Raw genomic sequence first — 21,012 nt, 5'->3', positions numbered from 1 at the left:
CGAACAAAGCTAGTGAAGGTGACGGAATTCCAGTTGAGCTCTTTCAAATCCTAAAAGACGATGCTGTGAAAGTGTTGTACTTAATATGCCAGCAAATTTGGGAAACTCAGCAGAGGCCACAGGACTGGAAAAGGTCAGTTTTCATTCCAATCCCAAAGAAAGGCAATGCCAAAGAATGCTCAAACTACCACATAATTGCATTCATCTTACATGCTAGTAAAGTAATGCTCAAAATTCTCCAAGCCAGGCTTCAACAGTACATGAACTGTGGACTTCCAGATGTTCAAGCTGGTTTTAGAAAAGGCAGAAGAACCAGAGATCAAACAGCCAACATCTGCTGGATCATTGAAAAAGCAAGAGAGTTCCAGAAAGACATCTACTTCTGCTTTATTGACTATGTCAAAGCTTTTGACTGTGTGCATCACAACAAACTGTGAAAAATTCTTAAAGAGTCGGGAATACCAGACCACCTGACCTGTCTCCTGAGAAAGCTGTATGCAGGTCAAGAAGCAACAGTTAGAACTGGACATGGAACAGACTGGTTCCAAATAGGGAAAGAAGTGTGTCGAGGCTATATATTGTCATCCTGCTTATTCATCTTATATGTAGAGTACATCATGCAAAATGACAGGCTGGATGAAGCACAAGCTGGAAACAAGATTGCCAGGAGAAATACCAATAACCTCAGATATGCAGATGACACCACCATTATGGCAGAAAGCAAAGAAGAACTAAAGAGCCTCTTGATGAAAGTGAAAGAGGAGAGTGAAAAAGTAAGCTTAAAACTCAACATTCAGAAAACTAAGATCATGGCATCTGGTCCTATCACTTCCTGCAAATAGATGGGGAAACAGTGGAAACAGTGAAAGATTTTATTTTGGGGGGCTCCAAAATTTCTGCAGATGATGACTGTAGCCATGAACTTAAAAGACGCTTGCTCCTTGGAAGAAAAGCTATGATCAACCTAGACAGCATATTAAAAAGCAGAGATATTTCTTTGCCAACAAAGTTCTGTCTAGTCAAAAGTATGGTTTTTCCAGTGGTCACGTATGGATGTGAGAGTTCAACTATACAGAAAGCTGAGTGCCAAAGAATTGATGCTTTTGAACTGAGGTGTTGGAGAAGATTTTTGAGTGTCCCTTCGACTGCAAGGAGATCCAACCAGTCCATCCTAAAGGAAATCAGTCCTCAATATTCATTGGAAGGACTGATGTTGAAGCTGAAACTCCAATACTTTAGCCACCTGATGCAAAGAGCTGACTTATTTGAAAAGATCCAATGCTGGGAAAGATTGAAGGCGGGAAGAGAAGGGAATGACAGAGGATGAGATGGTTGGATGGCGTAACCAACTCAATGGACATGAGCTTGAGTAAACTCTGGTATTTGGTGATGGACAAGGAGGTCTGGCGTGCTGCAGTCCATGGGGTCACAAAGAGTCGGACATGACTGAGCGACTGAACTGAACTGAACTGATTCATGTAATCTAGATAGCTAATATAAAGTCCCACCCAAACCCTTCAGGAGAATTCTGTCAAGAAAGTCACATATATCTCAGGATGTATTTTTCTCAGTTAAAGTGAACAAGAGATGAATATGTGTTTAGTGCACAAAACATAGAATAATAAAGCAAACTAAACTGTGAAATCTTGTTATTCCCACCAAATGTACAATTTCTCATTTCTACACCATAATACTTTAAAAGTGAAAGTGAAAGTGAAGTCGCTCAGCCGTGTCCGACTCTTTGCGACCCCATGGACTGTAGCCTACCAGGCTTCTCCGTTCACGGGATTCTCCAGGCAAGGGTACTGGAGTGTGGGTTGCCACATACTTAAGTACTCCCTAAAAGGTTTTTTCCCAAAAAAACATGGAATCTCTTTTTCCCTCCATCAACATACATGTATACATGTGTCTGTATAGGTTAATAATAAAACAGAAAAATGGAAACTAGCTATAAAATTACCAACGAACAATTTCCTGCAATGTCTGGCAAATCATCCTTATAATTCTGTGTAATTACTTAGTATAGTGAAGAGATGAATTGTTTCATGCCTATAATTTGAATGCTACCATATGGAAAGGGTGAAAGTAGTTATATACTTTAGATGGCCAATGCGGGGGAAACTCATTCAGTGAATAAATAAATAATGGCCCAGATTCACTGTCAACAATAATCTCATGATACCGAATTCTGAGTCATAAGAACTGAATATTGTCTATCTCTGCCCCCTTGTGGTGATATGTGCCCCTCAGGTAAGATGAACAAAATTTTAGAGGAGGGAAAACAGACACTTCAGGTTTGAAAATAGACCAGAAAAAATAAAAGTAATGGGTTGGCCAAAAAGTTTGTCTGGGTTTTTGGGGTTTTCCCAATAGAAAAGAATTATTGTACTTAATACATAATAGAATAGTTTCCATCAACATGTATATACTTAATGCAACATCTGTGGTTAATTTTCAACAGCTACTGTACAAGAACAAGTTATAAATGCAGAATCTAAATTAGTCTGAGACAGAAACAAATAGCAAAATTAGACTTAGTTTTTATTTTAGGTTTTCAAAGTCCTAAAACTTATAATTATATAGAGATATGTTTTACCCAGAGACTATGTAGGATTAAATGATTTAAATGATATATAACACTCAATCACAACGATGAACGCTTATTGAAGACATTCTTACTGTATTGCAGGTTCTGGATTAGATCTTGGGCAATTATAAACACAGTGTTTGCCCTCATGGCGTTTATGCTTTGTGCAGAGAAAAGACAAGCAACAAATAATCCTACTTTTTTTAAAAAGCAATCTTCAAGTTGTATTTGAAGAAGAGAGTATGGTTTTCTGAGAGCCAGTTATGAAATGTACCTAGCAGGGGGCAGGCCAGAAAAAGAATGAGGAGGGGAAGGCGGTGCATGTGGAGGGGTTAAGAACTCTATATTTTCCATTCAATTCTACACTTTTACACACTTTCCCACTCAGTGTTAGAAGCCTAAAAACTCTCTAAAAAGTAAAACTTACTGCAAAAAAGAAAAGAAGGAAGAGGAGTTTCATAGTAAAAGGCATTGGGGTAGGTAGGAAGAGTTATTCACAGGCAAGTATGCATAAAATGGGTCAGGGCTGGACAGTGTCTGGACAGTGGCGCCACCCCAGTATCTGAAACAATGTCTGAAGCCCAGAGCATGAGCAAGCTCCCCAAGTAACATGACAAGGTATTCAGGAGCTAAAACTTGCATGATCATGTGGGCCATGTTGTGAATTTAGGTCTTCAGAAGTAATGTGAAGCTGCTGAAGCATCTTAAAGAGGACAATGATATAATCTGATTTGTATTTTAGAAATATATTGAGTATTTTTAAATGAATCTTATGAAAAGAGGAGATGAGGGAGACAAAATAGCATACTACTTTTATTATTGGGTTGGCCAAAAAATTCATTCAGGTTTTTCCATAACAACAAATGAAATTTTTGGCCAATCCAGGTTGCTGTGCATTTAGTGGATGTTTATTAGGTTCCAGACACTGTTCTAAGATTTTAGGTGTAAAAACTTAGTTCACACAACCCCATAAGGTGACTAGACTATGAAAGTAGTTTCAAAAAGAAGTGATGAAAGCTTAGACTAACATGGTGGACTAATGAAAAAGAATGATGAAAATATATTTGAAAAATACATGGGAGAGTCAAAGATGAGTTGAATTTGAAGTCTGAAGAAGAGGAAGTAACATGAATTAGTCCTTGGTTTCTGGTTTATGCCACTGTAAGGAAAGTTGATGCCATATCCTAAAACATGAAACTGCAAGAAGATCACATTTGGAAAATTAGGGTGGTGGAGGAGAAGAGACCTAGACCTCTGGTCTAGGAAACACTGAGTTTGAAGAGTTTCCGAGACAACCACATGCACATGGGATATGCCCATTGAGATCTGGGTCATGTCTTGAGACACGAACTGGTAAATTATTTCCTCAATGATAGTGACTAAAGCTATGGCAAAGATGAAATTGCCAGGGGAAAAATGCAGAAAAAAAGAAGTATAGAATAAGTCTTGGCCAGGGAAAAGAAGGGGAACCTGAAAAAGAGGAAACAAACAAACCTCTGACCAGAAAAGCTTAAAGTATCTTAATTATAAAAGAGTTAGCAGACATCCCTTAAGAGAGGGATAGCAGGAGGAAGACAGGTTTCAATGAACACAATAAAGTTGTAGAAATTGAGAAAGGTTGAGAGTATAAGGTAAGTTTGCTGGTGGCAAACGAGCAGACAAAGTCACTAAAAATCAGTTCAGCAAATGGCTGATTCATTTGATGGCCAACCCAATAAATATACTGACTTGACAAGAGAGAATCTAATAGATTTTAAGAATCATATTTGATTTGATGACTGAATATGAAATAGCTCATATGTAGTAAGCAAAATCTTAGTTTTCATATGGGAATTCTCAACTTATATTGATTTTCATTCCTCTTTAAAATGGAAAGAGTAACAGACTTTGTTTTCTTAGGCTCCAAAATGACTATGGATGGTGACTGCAGCCATGAAATTAAAAGACGCTTGCTCCTTGGAAGAAAAGCTATGATGAACCTAGGCAGTGTATTATTAAGCAGAGATGTTACTTTGCTGACAAAGATCTGTATAAGTCAAAGCTGTGGTTTTCCAGTGGTATGAATAGACGTGAGAGTTGAACCATAAAGAAGGCTGAGCACCAGAGAATTGACACTTTCCAACTGTGGTGCTAGAGAAAACTCTTGAGAGTCCCTTGGACACAAGGAGATCAAACTAGCCAATTCTAAAGGAAATCAACTCTGAATATTTTTTGGAGGACTGATGCTGTAGTTGAACACTTTGGACACCTAATGCGAAGAGCTGACTCAATGGAAAAGATTCTAATGCTGGGAAAGACAGCGCAGGAGGAGAAGGTGGCGACAGTGGATAAGATGGTTGGATGGCATCACCAACTCTATGGACATGAGTTTGAGCAAACTCTGGGAGACAGTGAGGACAGTGAAGCCTGGCATGCTGTAGTCCATAGGGTCACAAAGAGTCAGACACAGCTGAGTGACTGGAACTGAACTGAAAATGTCATTTTATATTGAGCCAATCTTTCAGCATCCATCTGTTATCATTTATAGTATTTTTTAACAATTTATTTTTTAAAATCTTTTTATTTGGTCCATTGTCATTTCTTTTCACTGTTTTTTGTGTTTTCAACAATCATTTAGCAAATTGCTACCAACCAAGACAAGACACTCTAATTGTTCCTTAACAGAAGTTGCGTTTTTAGTTTTATGGAAATGTGATGTCTTTAACTAATTCTGATTCTTTTAGAGAAATTTAAGTTCAATTCTAAATTTAGCTAAAACATTTCATTTAATTAAAATTTAATTTAAAATTCTGATTTATTTTAGTGCCTGTGAGTGTAAATTTAAAGTTTAATCTTAATTAAAGTTTAATTTAACCTTAAAATTTAAATGCTAGAGATATAAAAGGAAAGCTGGTATGCCATTTGAGGAAGTGGCAAACAAAATAGGAGAATGCTTTAAGTTTATTAAAATAGATAATTACATTCAAAGATAACTGAGACTATTTCAAAGGTAGACAAGTGGTCCCATTATGTATGCATGTGTACGTGCTAAGTCACTTCAGTCATGTCCAATTCTTTGTGACCCCATGGACCACAGCCCACCCTGTCCATGGGATTCTCCAGGCAAGAATACTGGAGTGGGTTGCCATTTTCTTCTCCACCCATTTCATATAAAATAGAGCAAAAAGGAGGGAGGTTGGAGGACAGCTTTTCCTTTGAGAATTTTTTTCACTGTTTCTGTTTTTCTAAACTTTAGCACTTAAAAAAATTTTTGAAAAGGTTCTCAGATAATAAACTAACATTAAAAAGTTAATATGTAGGAAATCATATTTCATCACTGGGAACCAAACTTAAACAGCCAAGTTGCTTTAACTACTAAAACCTTTGGGAATCTAAACTGATGAATTTGGTAACTTCAGCCATTACTTGGCAAATGGCTTTTCAGTGAACTAGACTTTTAGCAGATATATTTTCAAATTAGGAAGTTTCCAGTTGACTGTAACAAAGACAAATTCCTTTTTTCAAAACTCTCACAATCTAGAAGGAGAGATGAATCCCCAAAGAGTTGCAGACCTTATGACAAATATTTTTCATAGAAAAACAGAGGATATAAAATAATGTAGCTTCAGTATTTAATGCTCAGGAAGAATGGATAATGGTGAATCATAGGTAACAATGAATGAATAAAACCCTATCCAGCTGAATTATCTTTAGGAAATGTAATTTCTTGTTAATTAACAAGACTTAGAATTTGATTAGGTGTAGGGAATGACTGAAAGAGCAGATCCAAAGATAATATGCCTTTCCCAACTTGGACAAAGGGGTAAATTGCTGAAACAGGGAAATTTAGAGGGAGAACTACTAGAAGGAAAAATAGAGAGAAAGAGATTATATCTTCAGTTTTAGTAATGTTAAGCTTGAGATGCTTTTGCAACATCTAAATTGTGAATATCAAATAGGACTTGATTGCATGTATGCTCAGTCATGTCTAACTCTTTGTGACCTCATAGACTATAGCCCACCAAGGTCCTCTTGTCCATGGGATTATCCAGGCAAGAATAGTGGAGTGGGTTGTCATTTCCTCCTCCAGGGGATCTTCCCAATGGAGGGATTGGACCTGTGTCTCCTGAATCTCCTACTTTGGCAGGCAGATTCTTTACCACTGAGCCTCCTAGGAATCCCAGAACTTGATTAAATGGTTATAGAAATCAAAAACAATGTGTATTCTGGATAAAAGAAGGAATGTGTGGCATATATTTTGTAACTGAAACCACAGGAGTGAATGATATTAACAGCAGAATGTTTAAAGTTAAAAAAAAATAGTTTCAAGGGTAAGAACCCTAAGAAACCCCAACATTTAAAAAACAGTCAGAGGAAAATAAACCCCCAAAGTTAGGCTGAGAAAGAGTGGCTAGACAAGTAGTGTGGAGTGGAAAAGGTGCTAAAGAAAGGAGAGCATGTAGAGAGTATTCAGGGAACTAAACATTTCACAGATTGAGTGATATAAGAGGTAGGCAGTCTAAAAAAAAAAAAAAAAAGAGGTAGGCAGTCTCCTTTGGATGTGTTACTAGAAAATAGGAGGCAAATCATTTGAGTGGTGAAGACAGGCTTCTTAAAGGGTAAAAGTGAGGAAATAGACACAGCCAACAAGGGTAATGAAAGAGGGAACAATAGTTTCAGGGAATGACTTTTTTTCAAAACTGTGGGGATATAAGGATGCTTAAATGCAGATAGAAAGTGAAGAGTGAGAGTTTAAAGATACAGGGAGGTTCTACTATGCTTGCTTTTTGAACCAACTGCCTAATTTTTCTGCCCTTAATTCTTTCACCTGCAATACAGATATGAAATAGTGCCTATTTCATGAGCTTTATGATACAATTCATGCAAAGCTTCACATATTGCCTGGCACACACTAATCAGTCAATACTGGCTAATACTCAATAGCAGGACTATGACTAGAGCAGAAAGAAAGGAGAGAAATGGGTTTTGGAGCCACATTTGTGTGTAGATTTGGCAATGGGAAATTAACAAAGTTTCAGTCTCATAAGTACTGTTTTCTTTGCCAGGTAGAGAACGGAGGAAAAAAGTGGTAGTGGAATCAAAGGCTTAAAAAGCAAGAAAAGAGATTGTTTTCCTCACATCTAAGGGAGAATGGGTTGGGCTTCCCTTCTGGCTCAGATGGTAAAGAATCCTCCTGCAATGCAAGAGACCCAGTTCAATCCCTGAGTCGGAAAGATCTGCTGGAGAAGGGAATGACTACTCACTGTAATTTTGAGTGGAGAATCCCATGAACAGAGGAGCCTGCTGGGGCTAAGCACAAAGGAGAATGGAAGAAAGAAACAAACTAAAATTTATCAGGTATCTTCCATAGACATATATTAAAATAAATACTTTGTTTACATTATTTCATTTAGTTCTCAAAGTAGTTATTTTTCCCTTTTCATACATGAATAAATTGAGGTTTCTAAACAATCCAGGAAGATGGTAGGGGTCTTTCTCTGTATTTATTTAAGAACTCAGACTGATAATAACTCCCATTTTCAACAATATGGCTTCCAAGTTTGGCACAGTCATCTCCAGTCAAGAAAAAGCTTAGAAGTTTTACTTAAATCTGTTGTTGTTACTCTTGTTGTTTCTTTGTTTGCTGGTTTGTCTGTTGTGAGCCAGGAAGATGGTATGGACCAGACTTAGAAGAGATACCCACAGCTTGAATTCCTATGACACTGACTATAAGGCAGTCACTCATTGAGTAGAAGTCAGCCAGCACTCTCTGCCACTGTATGTTTATTTGTTTGAGGAATATTGAGACAGGCAAGAAGATCATGAGTTTATTTTAGAAACATTGCATTTAATAGTAGGTGTAATTTCACATGGAGAAGTAGAGCTTAAGAGAGAATCTCAACGGGGTTTTGAGTAGAATTCTAAAGCAGAAAGTAAACAAGACCACCAGTTTTGAAATAAGACTGCCCAAAAGAAATATTACAGTAGTTATAATATTTTCTTAGATAAAATAGCACTGAAAGAATCCCTACCTACTGATTTAAAAATTAGTAAGGATAAAATGGAAAAACAGTCCCAAATGGCTGGGCAAATACATAGAATTACGATCCTAGAAATACAGTAAAGAATGAAAGAAGTAGAATAGGTGACAATGTATAATACTGTGGTTCTCTGTTCAGACTTCTTTTTTTGTTAATAAAATATTTGCCATGCAAATAAAAGCCATGTAACAAAGGAGACAATACCAGTTAAACACACGTGGACTATTTATAACCAGAAATAGTTATTGATGTTTCCTGGAAACCAGCTGACAATCTATACTTAGTTTTTTCTGTTGTATTTGAATCAATTTTATGATATAGTTCATGTCATATACCTGGTAACTGTGTAAGCAAAAATTTAAAGCAAGCAATAAAATAAACAAACACAATCTTAATAGAGATAATGCTCAACCACACAAAATCATATACTTCTTCCAGGACAAATTCCTCCATGAACAGCAAGTGTAGTAAAAAGAACAATAAACTTATATTTTTTGTTCTAGTTCTATCAATATCTGCTTGAGCAATTTGGAGAAAGTTACTTTTCTCTGGGGAACTCTGCTTTTCTATCTGTAAAATGAGTCAAGTTTTAGCTAGATTAGATTCACTTTATGAAACATTTATTGGATGTTTATTGCCAAACTCTGTGTCAAGTACTGGGGTTATAAAGATGATTGTGACATAATTCCAGTGCTAAACTGTTCATGGAAGTTCCCCTTTCTTTCCTGGGTACATGGAAGACTAATATTCCCAATTCCACTCTCTTGGACAAAACCCTGTGATTAGGCATGGCCAGTGAAATATGATCAGCAAAGACCTGTGCCAGTCTGGTATGAAGCAGTTTCTAACCTCTCTCTTCTGCCATGGAAGTCATAGAAAGCTGTCATATTGGGAAGGCAAAGGCTCAGATTTGAGTGTTGGGAAAGTTGGAAAGCTGCAGGTAAAAGAATTAAATGGAGGACTTTCTCATACTACATACAAAAATATACTCAAAACAGATTATACCTAAATATAAGACTTGAAACCAGAAAAGTCTCAGAAAAAAACATATCATTAGGCTCCTTGACATTGACCTTGGCAATAGTTTTTTTGGATAGAGCTCCTCAGACTAGGGAAACAAAAGTAGAAATAAACAAATGGACATACATCAAACCAAAAAGCTTTTGGACAATGAAGAAAGTGATCAACATAACAAACAGGCAGCCTATGAATAGAAGATATTTGCAGATGAAATATCTGACAAAGGGTTAATATTCAAAATACACAAAAGAACTCAAACAACTCAACATCAAAAGAAACAAAACAACCAGGCTGAAAAATGGGCAGAAGACCTGAATGAACATTTTTCCAAAGAAGAAATACAAATGGCCAATAGATGCATGAAGAGATGTTTAACATCACTAATACTCAGAGAAATGCAAATCAAAACCACAATAAGCTATCGCCTCACACCCGTCAGAATGGCTATTATCAAAAAGACAACAAACAACAAATGCTGGCAAAAATTTGGAAAAAAGGGAACCTTCGTGTGCTGTTGGTGGAAATGTCAATTGGTGCAATCACTACAGACAGCAGCATGGAGGTTCCTCAAAATTTAAAAGTAAAATTATAATATAATCCAGCAATCTCAATTCTGTGATTTTCTGAAAGAATACAAAACACTATTTTGAAAAAAATATATGCACTTATATGGGCTTCCCATGTGGCGATAGTGGTAAAGAAACTGCTTGTCAATGCAGAAGACACAAGAAATGTGGGTTCACATCCCAGAATTTCAGAAATAAAAGCAAAAATAAACAAATGGGACCTAATGAAACTTAAAAGCTTTTGCACAACAAAGGAAACTATAAGCAAGGTGAAAAGACAGCCCTCAGATTGGGAGAAAATAATAGCAAACGAAGCAACAGACAAAGGATTAATCTCAAAAATATACAAGCAACTCCTCCAGCTCAACTCCAGAAAAAATAAATGACCCAATCAAAAAATGGGCCAAAGAACTCAACAGACATTTCTCCAAGGAAGACATACAGATGGCTAACAAACACATGAAAAGATGCTCAACATCACTCATTATCAGAGAAATGCAAATCAAAACCACAATGAGGTACCATTATACACCAGTCAGGATGGCTGCTATCCAAAAGTCTACAAGCAATAAATGCTGGAGAGGGTGTGGAGAAAAGGGAACTCCCTCTTACACTGTTGGTGGGAATGCAAATTAGTACAGCCACTATGGAAAACAGTGTGGAGATTTCTTAAAAAGCTGGAAATAGAACTGCCATATGACCCAGCAATCCCACTTCTGGGCATACACACCAAGGAAACCAGATCTGAAAGAGACACGTGCACCCCAATGTTCATCGCAGCACTGTTTATAATAGCCAGGACATGGAAGCAACCCAGATGCCCATCAGCAGACGAATGGATGAGGAAGCTGTGGTACATATACACCATGGAATATTACTCAGCCATTAAAAAGAATTCATTTGAATCAGTTCTAATGAGATGGATGAAACTGGAGCCCATTATACAGAGCGAAGTAAGCCAGAAAGATAAAGACCATTACAGTATACTAACACATATATATGGACTTTAGAAAGATGGTAACGATAACCCTATATGCAAAACAGAAAAAGAGACTCAGATGTATAGAACAGACTTGTGGACTCTGGGAGAAGGCGAGGGTGGGATGTTTCAAGAGAACAGCATTGAAACATGTATATTATCTAGGGTGAAACAGATAACCAGCCCAGGTTGGGTACATGAGACAAGTGCTCGGGCCTGGTGCACTGGGAAGACCCAGAGGGATCGGGTGGAGAGGGAGGTGGGAGGGGGGACCGGGATGGGGAATACATGTAAATCCATGGCTAATTCATTTCAATGTATAACAAAAACTACTGTAATGATGTAAAGTAATTAGCCTCCAACTAATAAAAATAAATGGAAAAAAAAAATTAAAAAATAAAATTAAAAAAAAAAAAAGAAAAGAAATGTGGGTTCAATCCCTGGGTTAGGAAGATCCCCTGGAGGAGGGCAAGGCAACCCATTCCAATATTCTTGCTTAGAGAATCCCCAGAGACAGATGAGCCTGGCAAGCTTCAGTCCATAGGGTCAGAAAAAGTCAGACGTGACTGAAGTGACTTAGCAAGCACAAAAGCAGTCACCTTATGTTCATTGCAGCACTCTTTACAAGAGCCAAGATATGGAAACAACCTAAGCATCCATCAGTAGATGAATGGACCAAGAATATGTGATATATATGTATGTGTATATATGTGTATATCATATAATGTTACTCAGTTATAAAAATAATGTAATCTTGCCAATTGTGATAATATGGATGAATCTACAGGGTATTATGCAAAGTGAAAAAAGTCACACAGAGAAAGATAAATATTGTCTGATAGCACTTATATATATGGAATATAAAAAAACAAAAAAATGAACAAACAGGACCGAAACAGTCATAGATATAGAGAACAAAGACTGTATGTGGATGCTGGAGGGGAGGAGGTATGGAGAGTAAAGAAATAGGTGAGAGAGATTAAGAGGTACAAGCTTTTAGTTACAAAACAAATGAGTCACAGGGATGACATATAAAGCATGGGAATATAGTCAATTATATTGTAATAACTGTGTATGGTAACTACACTCATTGTGTTTATCATGTTGTAATATATAAAAATACCAAATCACTATGTTGTGTACCTAGAACTAACACATGGTGTAGGTCAATTATACCTCAATTTTTAAAAAGAAAGGGAAGATTTGTAAGGTAAGGGTGAGTGTGGAAGTCTAAATGAGGCAACTGGAAATACATCACTGAGACACAAGACAGTTAGGGATGGAACTTTGGGAAGCACTAATATGGAATAATTGGACCAACACAAGTTAATAAAGAAAACTGAGAAGACGGAGAAGAAAGAAAATTGGAAGGAAATGGTGAATTGGAAACCCGGAAATGAGAATTTTTCATAAGTCAGAAATTATCTGCAAAGTCACTTACTGGGAATTCATGAGATAAGAGGCCTTTGGATTTGAAATTATGGAAGTCTTAAAGACAAAAATCCAGATTTTAGTCATCTGAGAAGTGAAAAGATGGTAAAATATACATTTATCAAAGGATGTCTTATGAAACACTTGCTGAACAAAATGCTCTCCCAAAGAGGGAGGGGTCCATGGCTAAATACATGTAAGGCGTGCTGTATACTCTACACCTATAAGGAAATTTCTTGAACATTTACTTTTGATTTTCTTACACTGAGATTTGAGATAAAGAAAAAGATTTGAGAAAAAAGATATTATTCACTTACAAACTGACAATTCAAAAATAACATTTACTAATGTTTTTACTGTCACTAAACTGTGTGTCACTAAGAAAACTAAAACACTTGACTAAGGAATAATTAGGATAAATTTTTTATTGAATATGTTCTGAAAATAAAAGAACCAATAAAATATATTTCAATTCTGATGTAAGAATTTGTAGAGAAGTCAGACTGCCAGCTTGATCCCAATTATGAGCTGTGTGGCCAGTTTGCATAATTTGCCTTTCTCTGATCTATAAAATGAAAATAACAATAATATCTATTTTGTAGAGTTTTTAGGAATTAATGGATAAAACATGGAAATATTTAGAATATTGCCCAGCACGTAGATAGGGTTTAATTAATATTAACTATTAGCAAAGCTTCCTTTGCTATGCAATGTTTCCTATCTCCTTCAGCATCAAGCTGTAATATAGCAGAAAACTCAAATAGTCTGGACTCTCCGGTAAAGTGATGTTACTGGCTGTGAGAGGTCAATTTAGCATTAAAGCATAATTGTCACACTAATAATCAAGAGTTGTAAAAGTGTTAGTGACTCAGTTATGTCTGACTCTTTGCGACCCGTGGACAGTAGCCCACCAGGTGCCTCTGTTCGTGGAATTCTCCAGTCAAGAACACTGAAGAGGGTAGCCATTCCCTTCTCCAGAGGATCTTTCTGACCTAAGGACTGAAGCTGGGTCTCCCTCATCGCGGGAAGATTCTTCACCATCTGAGCCACCTGGGAAGCCCAATCAGGAGTTGAGAGGAGCTATTATGTTTGGTTGCTTCATTTTCAGGTGGGGAAACCTGTACTTGAGAATGAACTCTCAATATAGCCCGGACCCTTACATGAGAACTATAATTTTGGGATCTGCTCGTTTCATCGACCTGATTTCATGAAAACAGAATAATTTAATGCATATTCCTAACTGCGGTTCACAACTAAACATACACAAGTTCCTGGCTGAGTGGGTAAGGAGCCTGTACTTTCCTGTCATTTTTCTAATCATTGGGTTAAATCATTCCTCTAGGAATCTGTTTTCAGAAAGGATAGTATAGAAAAAAGTTTCAATGTTTTCATAATTAAAGAGCAATTCTTTAAATCTTAATATGAATTAAAAACTTGAACATAAAATCATCTGCTCTGCAGAAAATGTGATTATAAATGTTGCTACTGCCAAACAACCCCCTCCCTGAGAATTTACATCATGTGATTGTGGGGGCTGTGAACATTGTGAGAGCTTTCCTCTCAAATCTCCCAGGCTGAGCACTCCTCCTACACAGCTTTTTTTAAAAAACATAGGATTTTTAACTCATTTTTACTTTTAATGTCAGACTTACTATGAGGCAATTTACAAAATCATCATTGAACAGAAAATATTGTCTCCTCTCCCTCATACTCCAACAAAAATAAATATTTGAAATCATCAGCAACATGATTGTGATAAATAGGTTTGTCTATATGTAAAATCCTTGCTCTAGAACTGCACTGAATTCCCCTTGAATATCTTTGGAGATGGATTTCTTTTTTTTTTTTTATTCGCTATCTGAGTTTTTTTTATCTGCCAACCTTAGAAGGCATTTTATGCCTTTTCCTATCTGTCCAGGGAGAGCTCCCCATTAGCTCCTAATGATGCACTTCCCTGAGGACAGCGATCTAACGGCCTCTGGGTGCTGTATTCTACCTCCGCGTGATCCACTGGCTCTTCCTTCCCTCCTTTGACATCTTCAAAGCCTAAAAGAAGGCGATTTATTCACAAACACCTGTATAATTCTACCATACTTCTCTGCTTTGCAGGGTGGGGAGAAGTGTTTTAAAAGAAAACACACCAGTCTAGTACTCTATTGTTATTTCATGATGTTTCCAATTTCCATTCCATTCCCTCTATCAGCCACACCAGAGACAGAAAACTAGCTAAGTTTCTTTTGTACCTAACATGGAAGCTATTAATCCGTTTAAATATAAAGAATATAATAGGATCAGTTATATAAAACCTGACTCCGCCACTACCTTCACCTGGCCAACTTCAATTTACTCTTCAAGTCTCCTTATGTGCAACTCATGGAGGGACACTTTCTGTTAGCTGTTCTTCTTCTCCCAACATACACACCTGTTAAAACAGGTCCTTCTGTACAATGTTATGAGAAACAATATAACTTTTCTTCATGGCATTTAAAGTAATTGTAATTATGGGGTGATCTGTAATTGTATTTTAGTATTTCTCTCTCTCACCAGACTGTTTACCTGCCCATGGTTATCATTTAATGTGTGTTCACTGAATGGATGAATGATTGAGATTCCTTATTAAGGAAGCATGACTGATGAGATTATGGTGCTACCCAGATTTCAGTCATCAATCTGAGGCATGAGCAAAGTGAAATAGGGATGGACCATTGCATCACTTTGGCATCTAAGAAAACATATAATCTAATCATAATTCATTTCATGAGCCTGGTCCTTTAACTTTTAAATGCAGCAACTAAACACACATTGGAATCATCTTATGCTTGGGAATACTATTTCTTTCCTGTAATTGTTCTCTGTAACTGACCAGAACATTAAAATGTGATGTCTGCTTTTTGGCCAATCATTTAGAGTACAAAGTACCAATGCAAAATAGTCCATAGAATAAAATAAAAATTTACTATCGTCCTCTATTTGTTCCCCTGATGAGTCGCCTCTAACGGCTACTCTGTGCTATCTCCCCTGTGTTCTCTGCTGCCAGAGTCTTTCCTACCACCTCTTTCTCTGCTCGGCATCCTCTCTGTTCTCCTGCATTTTATCACAGGCATATGAACCGCTGGAAGGATTGTTCTGCACAGATTTTCCATTGTGTGGAGGACCCAGAGCACATCATTAACCCCAGCCTAACCTACTGACATTTACAGACCTGCTCATCGGTGCCCCCCTCCCCTTGTCAGCTGGCGTTTGTTCAGAAAATGTGAGCAGTTACAGTTCTGTCCTGAGGCAAATATAATTAAACAACCAAATCCTGCAAGAATGAAAATGTCCAAAAGAATGCTTGCCAAAGCCAAATATAAATGATTTATTAAAAATCACCCATATTCATTTGTCAGGCCTCTTTCTAAAATTTAAATCTCATTTAACACATTTATGCTTCTATGATGATACTTAAAATGTTATTTGAAAAGGTCATAATGACAAATTCTCAGTCTTACAGAAATCAAAATATCAAGGACAAATACATGAAAAGGTAACAACACAGTTGCAACTGTTCTTCCTCTAAATAAGTTGCCAAATTTTTTCCTGCTGCATAAAATCAACCATAGTAAGCAGATTCTGCTACAAAACATTAAAAACCTACAAGGAAATTAAGTAAATAAATACTTATCAGATGCCTGATACATATCTAGCATTGGTTAAATGCAAAAATAAATTGATTGTCAATTTCTTTATCCCTCAGTAACTTTATCTTCAAAATGTGGTCCACAGGATAAGGGAATGGCAAATCACTTCACTGCTTTTGCCCTGAAAACCCCATGAACAATGAAAAGGCAAAAAGATAGGACACTGAAAGATGAACTCCCTAGGTCAGTTTGTGCCCAATATGCTACTGGATATCAGTAGAGCAATAACTCCAGAAAGAATGAAGAGATGGAGCCAAAGCAAAAACAATACCCAGTTGTGGAGGTGACTGGTGATAGAAGCAAGGTCCGATGGTGTAAAAAGCAATATTGCATAGGAACCTGGAATGTTAGGTCCATGAATCAGGGCAAATTAGAAGTGGTCAAACAGGAGATGGCAGGAGTGAAGGTCAACATGTTAGGAATCAGAGAACTAAAATGGACTGGAATGGGAGAATTTAACTCAGATGACCATTATATCTACTACTGTGGTCAGGAATCCCTTAGAAGAAATGGAGTAGCCGTCATAGTAAACAAAAAACTCTGAAATGCAGTACTTGGATGCAATCTCAGAAACAATAGAATGATCTCGGTTTCTTTCCAAGGCAAACCATTCAATATCAAAGTAATCCAAGTCTATGCCCCAGCGAATAATTCTGAAGAATCTGAAGTTGAATGGCTCTATGAAGACATACAAGACTTTCTAGAACTAACACCCAAAAGAGCATGTCCTTTTCACTATAGGGGACAGGAATGCAAAAGTAAGGAAGTCAAGAAACACCTGGAGTAACAGGCAAATTTGGCCCTGGAGTACAGAATGAAGCAGGACAAAGGCTAATAGAGTTTGGCCAAGAGAATGTACTGGTCATAGCAAACACCCTCTTCCAACAACACAAGAGAAGACTCTACACATGGACATCACCAGATGGTAGACACTGAAATCAGATTGATTATATTCTTTGCAGCCAAAGATGAAGAAGCTCTATACAGTCCACAAAAACAAGACCAGGAGCTGACTGTGGCTCAGATCATGAACTCCTTGCTGCCAAATTCAAACATAAATTAAAAAAGTAGGGAAAACCACTAGACCATTCAGGTATGACCTAAATCAAATCCCTTATGATTATTCACTGGAAGCGAGAAATAGATTTAAGGACCTCAATCTGATAGACAGAGTGCCTGATGAACTATAGATGGAGGTTCATGACATTGTTCTAGAGATGGGGATCAACACCATCCCCAAGAAAAAGAAATGCAAAAAAGCAAAATGGTTGTCTGAGGAGGCCTTACAAATAGCTGTGAAATGAAGAGAAGCAAATAGCAAAGGAGAAAAGGAAAGATATACCCATTTGAACTCAGAGTTCCAAAGAATAGCAAGGAGAGATAAGAAAGCCTTCCTCAGTGATCAGTACAAAGAAATAGAGGAAAATAAAATGGGAAAGACTAGAGACCTCTTTAAGAAAATTAGAGATACCAAGGGAATATTTTATGCAAAGATGGGCTCAATAAAGGACAGAAATGGCATGGACCTAATAGAAGCATAAGATATTAAGAAGAGGTGGCAAGAATATACAGAAGGACTGTACAAAAAAAGATGTTCAAGACCCAGATAATCACAATGGTGTGATCACTCACCTAGAGCCAAACATCCTGGAATGTGAAGACAAGTGGGCCTTAGGAAGCATCCCTATGAACAAAGCTAGTGGAGGTAATGGAATTCCAGTTGAGCTGTTTCAAATCCTAAAAGATGATGCTGTGAAAGTGCTGTACTCAACATGCCAGCAAAATTGGAAAACTCAGCAGTGGCCACAGGACTGGAAAAGGTCAGTTTTCATTCCAACCCCAAAGAAAGGCAATGCCAAAGAATGCTCAAACTACTGCATAATTGCACTCATCTCACATGCTAGTAAAGTAATTCTCAAAATTCTCCAAGCCAGGCTTCAGCAATACGTGAACCGTGAACTTCCAGATGTTCAAGCTGGTTTTAGAAAAGGCAGAGGAACCAGAGATCAAATTGCCAACATCCATTGGATCATCGAAAAGGCAGGGGAGTTCCGGGAAAACATCTATTTATTCTTTACTGACTACGCCAAAGCCTTTGACTGTGTGGATCACAATAAACTGTGGAAAATTCTGAAAGAGATGGGAATACCAGACCACCTGACCTGCCTCTTGAGAAATCTGTTTGCAGGTCAGGAAGCAACAGTTAGAAATGGACATGGAACTACACACTGGTTCCAAATAGGAAAAGGAGTATGACAAGGCTGTATATTTCCACCCTGCTTATTTAACTTATATGCAGAGTACATCATGAAAAATGCTGGGCTTGATGAATCACAAGCTGGAATCAAGTTTGCTGGGAGAAATATCAATAACCTCAGATAGGCAGGTGACACCACCATTATGGCAGAAAGTGAAGAAGAACTAGAGAGCCTCTTGATGAAAGTGAAAGAGGAGAGTGAAAAAGTTGGCTTAAGGGATCGGGCGGAGAGGGAGGTGGGAGGGGGGATCGAGATGGGGAACACATGTAAATCCATGGCTGATTCATGTCAATGTATGACAGGACCCACTACAGTATTGTGAAGTGATTAGCCTCCAACTAATAAAAAAATAAATTAATTAATTTTAAAAAAAGCCAGAAGACAAAGATCATAGCATCTGGTCCCATCACCTCATGGCAAATAGATGGGGAAACAGTGGAAACAGTGGCAGACTTTATTTTGGGGGGTTCCAAAATCACTGCAGATGGTGACTGCAGCCATGAAATTAAAAGATGCTTGCTCTTTGGAAGAAAAGTTATGACCAACCTAGATAGCATATTAAAAAGCAGAGACATTACTTTGCCAACAAAGGTCCATCTATCTGGTCAAGGCTATGGTTTTTCCAGTAATCATGTATGGATGTGAGAGTTGGACTGTGAAGAAAGCTGAGTGCCAAAGAATTGATGCTTTTGAACTGTGGTGTTGGAGAAGACTCTTGAGAGTCCCTTGGATTGCAAGGAGATCTAACCAGTCCATCCTAAAGGAAATCAGTCCTGGATATTCACTGGAAGGACTGATGCTGAAGCTGAAGCTCTAATACTTTGGCTACCTGATGCAAAGAGCTGACTCATTTGTAAAGACCCTGATGTTGGGAAAGATTGAAGGCAGGAGGAGAAGGGAACAGCAGAGGATGAGATGGTTGGATGTCATCACTGACTCAGTGGACATGAGTTTGAGTAAACTCCGGGAGTTGGTGATGGACAGGGAGGCCTGGTGTGCTGCAGTCCATGGGGTCTCAAAGAGTCAGACATGACTGAGAGACGGAACTGAACTGAAGTATGTTCTGTTAGAAAACATTAAAAAACCTACAAGGAAATTAATAAATAAATACTTATCAGATCCCTGATAAATATTTAGCATTGATTAAATGCAAGAGTAAATAGATTATTAATTTTCTCTATTCCTCAGTACCTTTACCTTCAAAATGATGATAATAAGAAAACTTAACTCAAATATTTATTGTAGGTATCACATAAGTTAGTACCTGTTGAGCCCATTGGAGAAGGCCTGGTGGTGGTTGGTTATTTCAGTCATTAAGTTACATCTGATTCTTTTGACCCCATGGACTATAACCTACCAGGCTCCTCTGTCCATGGGATTCTCCAGGCAAGAATACTGGAGTAGGCTGCCATTTCCTTCTCCAGGGGATCTTCCCAACCTAGGAATTGAGCCCAGGTCTCTTCTACTGAAGGCAGATTCTTTACCAACCGAGCTACAAGGGAAACCCCTAGGGGCAGGGGAGGTGGTGGGGGGAAGGACAGAGTCTGGCATCTAGTAAATGCTTAACAATGATAGCTACAACTTCTTTTATTTAGAATAACAAAGAGGTCCTCGTTTTGGGAGGTCAGAGGCCAAGACTGCAGAGTGAGAGCAGAGACCATCCCCTTGAGAGGTCAGGCCAAGACCCTAGGATCAAAGCTGGGACCACCCCCTTGTGAAGGGCAGAGACCAAAACCCCAGGTGAGAGCAAGAACCACCCCTTTGTGGGCAGGAGGTCAGAAGCCTTCTCCCCACTTTACCCCCAGATCCCATCTACTCTCCCCACCAAGCCCTCATAAGGCCAGCAGTGTTCCAGGAGGCAGCTGCCTGACAACCATGGGCTCGAGCAGGGGTGGGAAGGGACACTATGCAATTTCTGGAGCACCAGCCAGGATCAACACCATGCCCTGGGCGAGGGCTGGGGTGGCAGGTAAGTCAGCCCAGGCTCAGCCCTGCGCTTGATGAAATGGTTTCTCCTCGACACTACCTGACCAGCTGGGAGAAGCAGAGTCTAGCAGTCCTTGCCTGGCCCTGTCCAGGCACTGTCCGCTCTGTCTTCCCGAGCCAGCATCCTCTCTATGGCTGCTCAGCCCTGAGCTGTGTCTGCCGGGGGATGACTGGGGCTGCTTCTTGAGCTGCTGGGTCTCACGGCCCAGCAACCCCCAGGGAGGGGGTGGCCCTGTGCGTGACCCCTCGCTTCCCGCGGGGTTTGCGTGGATGGGGTTGGGTGTAGAGGGGTGGTATTTTACACCTGGAGAAGAACCAGAAGCACTAGATTCCACTTTGGGCCCCATTTATATTTCTGCTTTTACTCTGGGCTGTGAGTCTTTTTAACCCCATACATATGGCGACTCGACACAGAGACTATTTTATCATTTGTCAGTACCATCAGGCTGATTCTCCATGGATGTTTCCAGACTCAGGCTCTGATA

The sequence above is a fragment of the Odocoileus virginianus genome, chromosome 5 (genome assembly GCF_023699985.2).
Source record: "Odocoileus virginianus isolate 20LAN1187 ecotype Illinois chromosome 5, Ovbor_1.2, whole genome shotgun sequence".
Taxonomy (NCBI): domain Eukaryota; kingdom Metazoa; phylum Chordata; class Mammalia; order Artiodactyla; family Cervidae; genus Odocoileus; species Odocoileus virginianus.
Note: the sequence above shows the minus strand (reverse complement) of the source record.